Source organism: Salvelinus fontinalis, chromosome 8 (assembly GCF_029448725.1).
Source record: "Salvelinus fontinalis isolate EN_2023a chromosome 8, ASM2944872v1, whole genome shotgun sequence".
NCBI classification, from domain to species: domain Eukaryota; kingdom Metazoa; phylum Chordata; class Actinopteri; order Salmoniformes; family Salmonidae; genus Salvelinus; species Salvelinus fontinalis.
In genome coordinates this window covers 4,226,476-4,234,654 of record NC_074672.1, presented here as the reverse complement: position 1 = coordinate 4,234,654, position 8,179 = coordinate 4,226,476, and positions in this window count along the sequence as shown.

The window sequence follows — 8,179 nt, the reverse complement described above, 5'->3', positions numbered from 1 at the left end:
CTATCTAAGTGGATGGGTCACTATTGTCTGAACATGTACACATGTTCATGAAATACAATAGATGGCCGTAATCAGGCCCAGACACACTGGCTAACTTGATGGGTCATCAATCATCTGGCGAAGTAGAGACATGAACCATAATCCCAACACATAGCTACAATACAAATAGAATAGAAAAATAGAATGTTAGCTAGCTAGCTAACAGTGTGCTTTAACTCACAATGAAAAAAAGCTTTCTGACAATATTTGAAACGTATATTATCTGAAAATGTAGCTAGACTCTTACCAGTATACATGGATGAACGCTTTATGGCAGCGTGTCCATTTTCCTGATTATAGCTAGCTACAGCTTGTTTGGCCCGTTGTGTCAAGTCACTCCAGTTTACACTGACCATGTGCAGAAAGTAGTCAATCAGAACTTTTTGCCACAGATTTTTGTCCATAGCGCCTGCTAAATTCAGGGGAGCAATGTTGTTGAGAGCAGTAGCAACACTTTTGCAGTTCTCCATGGCTAATGTTATATTTGACAGAAAAGCTGCCGTAGCAAGGATAATCTACCCATACTGAGCAGCTCATGTTATAGACAGACGCGTGCTAAATGGCAGATCAACTCATCTCTCGGCATGTCCAGCCCATCCATTATCTTAGCTAATCATGGCCAGCGGGAAGGTTCCTGTCTTTTTACCGTGGCTAAACCAGCTAGGCTCGTAATTAAACAAATTGTATTCGTATTTACAGATGTCATACAAGTTTGTTATTAAAAGGCACATGAAAAAAACAACTTTTTGATAAAACATTTTAAAATGATGTTCAAATGCCTCTCCTGTGAAGTAGTGATATGCGACATGTGCCTAGCTTCTTGAAACGAGTCACATATTCAGAGGCTAAACAGTGTTTGTTAAAAAATTACAGTTGAGTTGAACAAATAAATATGTGGGGATCTGATGGTAAGTTATATATAAGTTATATTCTTCAAGAATCAATGGGTGTTTTATTTAAATAATTTAAAAGTAAAACATTTTATGAAGCAATCACAGATGGACCCTTTCAATCAGAGCCGCCGGAAACATGTGGCAAGACCGCATTTGCCCAATACTTCTCATTCAATGAAAGCAAGCAGCACCAACCGGGCCAGTTCTCAGTGCAGTTTTGCTTTCCAGTTCAACATTTACATTTTTTTTTGTATTTGAGCAATATGACTGGCTGTTTATTCAAGCACCACTACACCCCCACGAGTGACTTCTCGAGTTGATACGTTCACACAGCACATGCAAGCTGTCCTGAGCAAAAATAAGTGCCCATCAATCTGCTCATTGAGCTTTTTATTTTTATTTTGGGGAAAGTAATTTACAAAAGTAAACCTTCAATAGTGAACATACTAGCAATGTGCTGGCTACTGTTCATAGTCTACAAAAAGAAAGCCACAACAATACACTGTAGCATTTGTCTTGTCTAGCATACCGTAGCCAGGTCAAATTCTCTTAAAGGGGCAGCGTCCTATTTTGAGATGTAAAAAAAAATAATCTCTAAATGACATAATTTAGAAACAAAAATAAATGCAATTAATAAAATGCAATTCTAAAGAATAGAGTAATGACTTACATTGCTAAATTATATTAAACAGCTTCATAATATCCAAAGGTGGCAGCAGGTTAGAGCATTGGGCCAGTAACCGAAAGGTTACTTGTTTGAATCCACTAGCCAACAAGGTGAAAACTCTGTTGATGTACTCTTGAGCAAGGCACTAACTCTAATTACTCCAGGGTTGCCGTTAATAATGGCAGACACGGGCTGTGACCCCACTCTCCGTTGGTGTCTCAGGGAGAGTTGTGATATGCAAAAAACACATTTACAATTCACACATGCGTATTAATGCACACTTGTACATGTGTGAAGTAGGACAAATATAAGCACCCACCAAATGATTTGTATTTATTCATTATAAATGTAGCCTATTAATAGCTGCATATAGAGAGAAAGCATGCCAACTTATAGGCCTTGCATGACCCCAATGCATTAAAAACTACACCAAGTTCTTGCCAGTAGAAATTCTGTCCAACTGGTCCAGTTATGACAGTAAGAAAAAAAAATTGCGTTGGACCCTGTCTTAGCCTACGAATAGGACCCAAAGTTTTACCCGACCAGGTGACGAAATCAGGAAAAACTCCAGGCCCCAGAAAGACATGTACAACTTTTGCCAGACCACTTTTGAACCTGTGGTGCCACCTCTGCTTTAAGTACTAGAACTTATAAATGTCTCTAGCATAACTGTCTTACCCTATCATAACTCAAAATAAAAGGTTGCATTACTCCCTTCTTTATAACAGAAACATGAAAAATGTATAGCTTCAAAATAAGTTAAAACGCTGTCCACTACCTTGTCCATTTCCCAATGTGTGAACATCTGTTAGTGAAGTACAGTAGATCAATAAAGCTGCAGTACTCTAGCAGTAGTCAAGCTGCTGATGATGAAAAGCCTTTGTTGGTGCATAGGTCAAATTAGCTCTTACATTTCCTGTCATTTTCAGTTTCAGACAAGAGCTAATATTTTACTTAAAACACATTTTTTTGGTATTATTATAATACATAAGGAAAGAATGTGTGGCAGCAGTGGGCTGAAAGACTTTTTGCTATATTTAAAATTCTGAAATCTATGTCTGACAATAATAACTAAGTTTCTGCTTGATTTAGGTCAATACAATGGCATCCATGACACTTGCTTTAACCGTGCTTGTTGCAGTATTCTGTGGTGAGTTGAAAGTGATCCATGAAAACATTCTACATATTATTCTAGATTGGTTGTAGTAGAATAGCATTGCTATTGGGAATCGGGCAACTGATATCAGAGCAATCAGTACACTTTCGACTGCATCTTTAACATGAATGTGCTATATAAATGTTATACTTTAAGATCGTACCTCTCTTAAAAACCTCATAACTAATTACCTTTGTTAAAGAATTATTTCTGTTCATTCCATGTTGGCAGCATCACACAAAACAATTCAGTTCAGGATTACCAGAGACACAAATGTCTCACCTTTTAACAATGTCTCTCTTTATGACCTGTGTTGTTCTCTACTTGAATATGTACTGTATTTCCTCAGGGGCAGGGACTCGATAAATCTAGCCCATAAAGATTTCATAGAACAAAAGCTAATCATATTTTTCACAAATACAGAAAATAACATTCACATTGTTTCTCCAACTCAGCTACTGTGGCACTGAAGTGTCACAAATGTACTACCATCGATCCAGACCATCCAACCTGCACCCAGACTGACATAACCGAGGTGGAGTGTGGTGTCAGTTTCACCCACTGTGGAAGAATTGTTTTCCACAAACCAGCCTGTAAGTGAACAAATTATTAGGACGCAAGAAAACAAATTGTTTTTTGATGGAATTCTTCTTTCGTTCTTTCTTTCTTGTTATTCTTCCACCTTTGTCGCAATATATCAGTGCACAACTGATCAAATAAATTATACTTTGCTGAAATCAAAGTATATCAACACCGCTACCCAGACACCAAAAACAACACAGATTGGCCAATAGTTGGGGCTGTAATAAACATTCAAAGTCTAAGGCTCAGCCCCGCCGCCTCATTTGACTGATAGTGCATTCGGAAAGAACTCAGACCCCTTGACGTTTTCCATATTTTGTTACATTACAGCTTTATTCTAAAATTGATTAAATAAACACTTTTCTTCATTAATCTACACACAATACCCCATAATGACTAAGCAAAAACAGGTTTAAAAAACAGAAAATAAAAAGACCTTATTTACATAAGTATTCAGACCCTTTGCTATGAGACTCGAAACAGGTGCATCCCGTTTCCATTGATCAGACTTGAGATGTTTCTACAACTTGATTGAAGTCCACCTGTGATAAATTCAATTGATTGGACATGATTTGGAAAGGCACACACCTGTCTATATAAGGTTAAACAGTTGACCGTGCATCTCAGAGCAAAAACCAAGAAATGACATCGAAGGAATTGTCCGTAGACCTCAGAGACAGGATTGTGTCGAAGCACAGATCTGGGGAAGGGTACCAATACATTTCTGCAGCATTGAAGGTCCCCAAGAACAGTGGCCTCCATCATTCTTAAATGGAAGAACTTTGGAACCACCAAGACTCTTCTTACAGCTGGCCGCCTGGCCAAACTGAGCAATTGGGGGAGAAGGGCCTTGGTCAGGGAGGTGACCAAGAACCCAATGGCTACTCTGATAGAGCTCCAGACTTCCTCTGTGGAGATGGAAGAACCTTAAAGAAGGACAAACATCTCTGCAGCACTCCAAAATTCAGGCCTTTAGGGTAGAGTGGCCAGACGGAAGCCACTCCTGAGTAAAAGACACATGACAGCCCGCTTGGAGTTTGCCAAAAGGCACATAAAGGATTCTCAGACCATGAGAAACAAGATTCTCTGGTCTGATGAATCCAATATTGAACTCTTTGGCCTGAATGCAAAGCGTCACGTCTGGAGGAAACCTGGCACCATCCCTATGGCGAAGCATGGTGGTGGTAGCATCACGCTGTGGGGATGCTATTCTGCGGCAAGGACTGGGAGACTAGTCAGGATTGAGGCAAAGATGAACGGAGCAAAGTACAGAGATTCTTGATGAAATCCTGCTCCAGAGTGCTCAGGACCTCAGAGTGGGGCAGAGGATCACCTTCTAACAGGACAACGACCCTAAGCACACAGCCAAGACAATGCAGGAGTGGCTTCGGGACAAGTCTCAGAATGTCCTTGAGTGGCCCAGCCAGAGCCCAGACTTGAACCCGATCGAACATCTCTGGAGAGACCTGAAAATAGTTGTGCAGCAACACGCTCCCCATCCAACCTGACAGAGGTTGAGAGGATCTGCAAGAAGAATGGGAGAAACTCCCCAAATACAGCTGTACCAACCTTATAGCGTCATACCCAAGAAGACTTGATGCTGTAATCGCTGCCAAAGGTGCTTCGCCAAAGAACTGAGTAAAGGATCTGAATACTTATGTATTTGTGATATATATATTTTTATACATTCGAACAAAATTCTAAAAACCTGTTTTTGCTTTGTTATTATGGGGAACTGTGTGTAGATTGATGAGGGGAAAAAAACGATTTCATAAATTTTAGAATCAGGTTGTAACAACATAATGTGGAAAATGTCAAAGGGTAATGAGTGATTTCTGAATGCACTGTATAACACTTTTTACATTAACAACGAGATTTTAACACACGTTTGCTGTGTAGGAAGGTATATGCCTTCTGAAGCAAGTCTTGATATCTTTAAAAAAGAAACATGGAAACAGCAAGCAATTCAGTTGTGAACCTCAAAACTGTTAGCTTTTTAGCATTCAAATAAATGCTATCTAAGGGTCAGCCCCGCCGCCCCGTTACACATACAACAACAAAACTTAATATATGAGTGTTTTAGCTTAAGGAACACATCTGCATCATATACCTATGTTTTCCATTGTTTTCGATTTTCCTTCATATTAGATTTTTTTAATCAAATCTCCCAAAAAATGGTATTCTCATGAACAGTACATCTGATTGACTTGAAACTCAGAAAGTATGTCCATCATGTCAGCCTCTACTAAGTCAAAATGTGGAAGAGAAAATGGTATCCCTGTAAAAAATATATATTGCATCCTCAATCAAACTGCAATAGCTTCTCTTCACTTTATCAACTTCAAACTGACGTGTAGTGTTTTGAATTGTTACGAGTACACAAGGGAGGAGGATGTATGATGCGTCCATGCAGCTGTTTATTTCAGCCGGCTCATAAGCCAGCACCCCGTTCGTAGCTATATTTCATCTTGCTTTAGTAATTCTAGCACATTACACTGCATCTATCGGTAGTCAAAATACTACATGATGCCACAAATGTAAAAATCGAAACACAACTGGAGCCAGTTTGGAGTCAGGAAGTAACTGTACATTTATGTACATAGCTCTGCTAACTGTGGGGAATAATAATTATCTTATTTGAAGTTTTTTTTCTCAATTGTTTATCAATTACTTAAAGGGGCAATCTGCAGTTGCTACATCCATTTTTGGACTTACACATTAATGATATGTACCCATTTAATCTCGAAGAATATCATTTATAAATGCCTCATGAGCTTAGTTTAACTGTTGTACCCCATCAAAACTAAAAATATAAGCTTATTTTTACTCCAATGATTGTAAACAAAGCAAATGTAAACAAACACTATAAAGCCTCAAAACATGGTTAATAATTTGAACATCATGGATGGTCAGTCCTTGCATCCATAACTCTGTCTATGAATTTGAGAGTGGTTAGATTTCTCCGGCCCCATCTCTCAGCTTTTTACTGAAACAGGAGAGTAGAGAACGCTTTGTTATTGTTTCAACTGCTGATTTCTGCTTTAACCAACTACTGTCTTTCCTATCAACAACTTCCCCCCTATTATTTAGTATTTTTGATTGTGTATGTATTTGCTATGACATTGTACAGAACGCTTGGGAATTTGTATATTTCTCCGCTAGGGCCCCCATTAACGTGTGTGCCTTCAATTTCAGATGGTGAGGTGAGAAAATGTGCTACTGAAAAAGAATGTAATGTCAAGTCGCAAAAGAGTGTGGTGACGGAATGCTGCACAACAGATCTCTGCAACTGACCCACGCTGGGAGAACCTGACTCACACCTGCAAATGGAGTAATATCAGCAAGGAACACTTTTGTAATTGAATCAACATACTGAAAACAATTTTGTTTTCAATTGATAGCTAATAATTATTACGTTATCACATTTCGTACCTTCCCCTGTAGTCAAATGAAAATAAAATCCAATTTCTGAAATGCTGTTAGAATATTATTTTCATATCATAAGCTTGGTGGACTGATTATTATAGGAATGTCTGGTAGGGCCTGTTGTCAACGTTGAAGATGAGTGAAAATAATTGTAGACAATTTTCATACACCTCCTGACATCATTTCCCAAGCCTTCACCCAAAAGGACCAATGCAAAGAAAAGCCCTCCTTTCATGTGTGTTTTCACTAGCGCCCCATTGTGTACATTTTATAATGGTGCAGAACTGTAATTTTCTTATTTGCTATATTTAGGAGCGGCAGAAGAAAATTCCCACACAGCTCCTGACATCATTACCCTTCAACCAAAAGGATCAAAGCAACAACAAAAAAATATATAAGGGCCATTTTTAACCAGCACCCCATTGCACAACCACCCACCCACTCCAGAATCAGAAACAGGGTATATATTTTATAATCATATGTGATGCCTTTACGTTGAAACCCACTATTCCAACCCATCATTTTTTTTATTGTCACATACACCAGATAGGTGCAGTGAAATGTGTTGTTTTACAGGCTTAGCCATAGTAGTACAGTGCCACTGTAGTAAATTAGGGTTAAGTGCCTTGCTCACGGGCACATCAACAGACTTTTCACGTTGTCGGCTCAGGTTTTCAAACCAGTAACTTTTCAGTTACTGGCCCAACACTCTAACCGCTAGGCTACCTGCCACCCTTAGTAGGGCCCTATAAAATGTATTATGCAGAAAACGGGGGCGGAATCACAGAATCCAGACATTAAAATAGAATTAAACAATATAAACTTGTATTGAACATGTATTAAATGTATTGAAGTTAAGTTTCTCGTAATTCATAATAATGCATCAAGGAGAAATATTTCTTGCAAAGTAATGATATGGAAATGCCAGTTAGCCAGTTAGCCAGTTAGCATGCCGAAATAGTCATTTCTTTCTCAAAAAATCTTCCCAATTAAATGTTGAGCTATATCCCTCCCCCAGGGCTAATTTAGGGCCCTTCAAAATCTGAAGGGCCCTAAACTAAACTCCATTTAAACTAAACAAACTCCATTTAGTTTTTTCAGGTTTCTGGTTTTTCCCACTTTATTAAAGTTTCACCCTCAAAATCACACATTTTTATTAAAAAAAACAACTAAATGGGATGTTCTTAGTCCAAATCAAAGCCTAAAACACACAAGGAGACCACTTTTGAGGTCTGGGAAAAATATAAATATTTTCATGATTTGGAGGGTGTAGTTGCCCTTTAATTCAAGTGCGCACCAATTAAGAGACCGTTGTGTTTAGCTAGCTGTGTTTCTGTACTGCACATGTGATGGCAGAGTTTTCTAAACAAATGCCCAATCGATTGATACAAATCATCATGATATAACTCTGCCAGG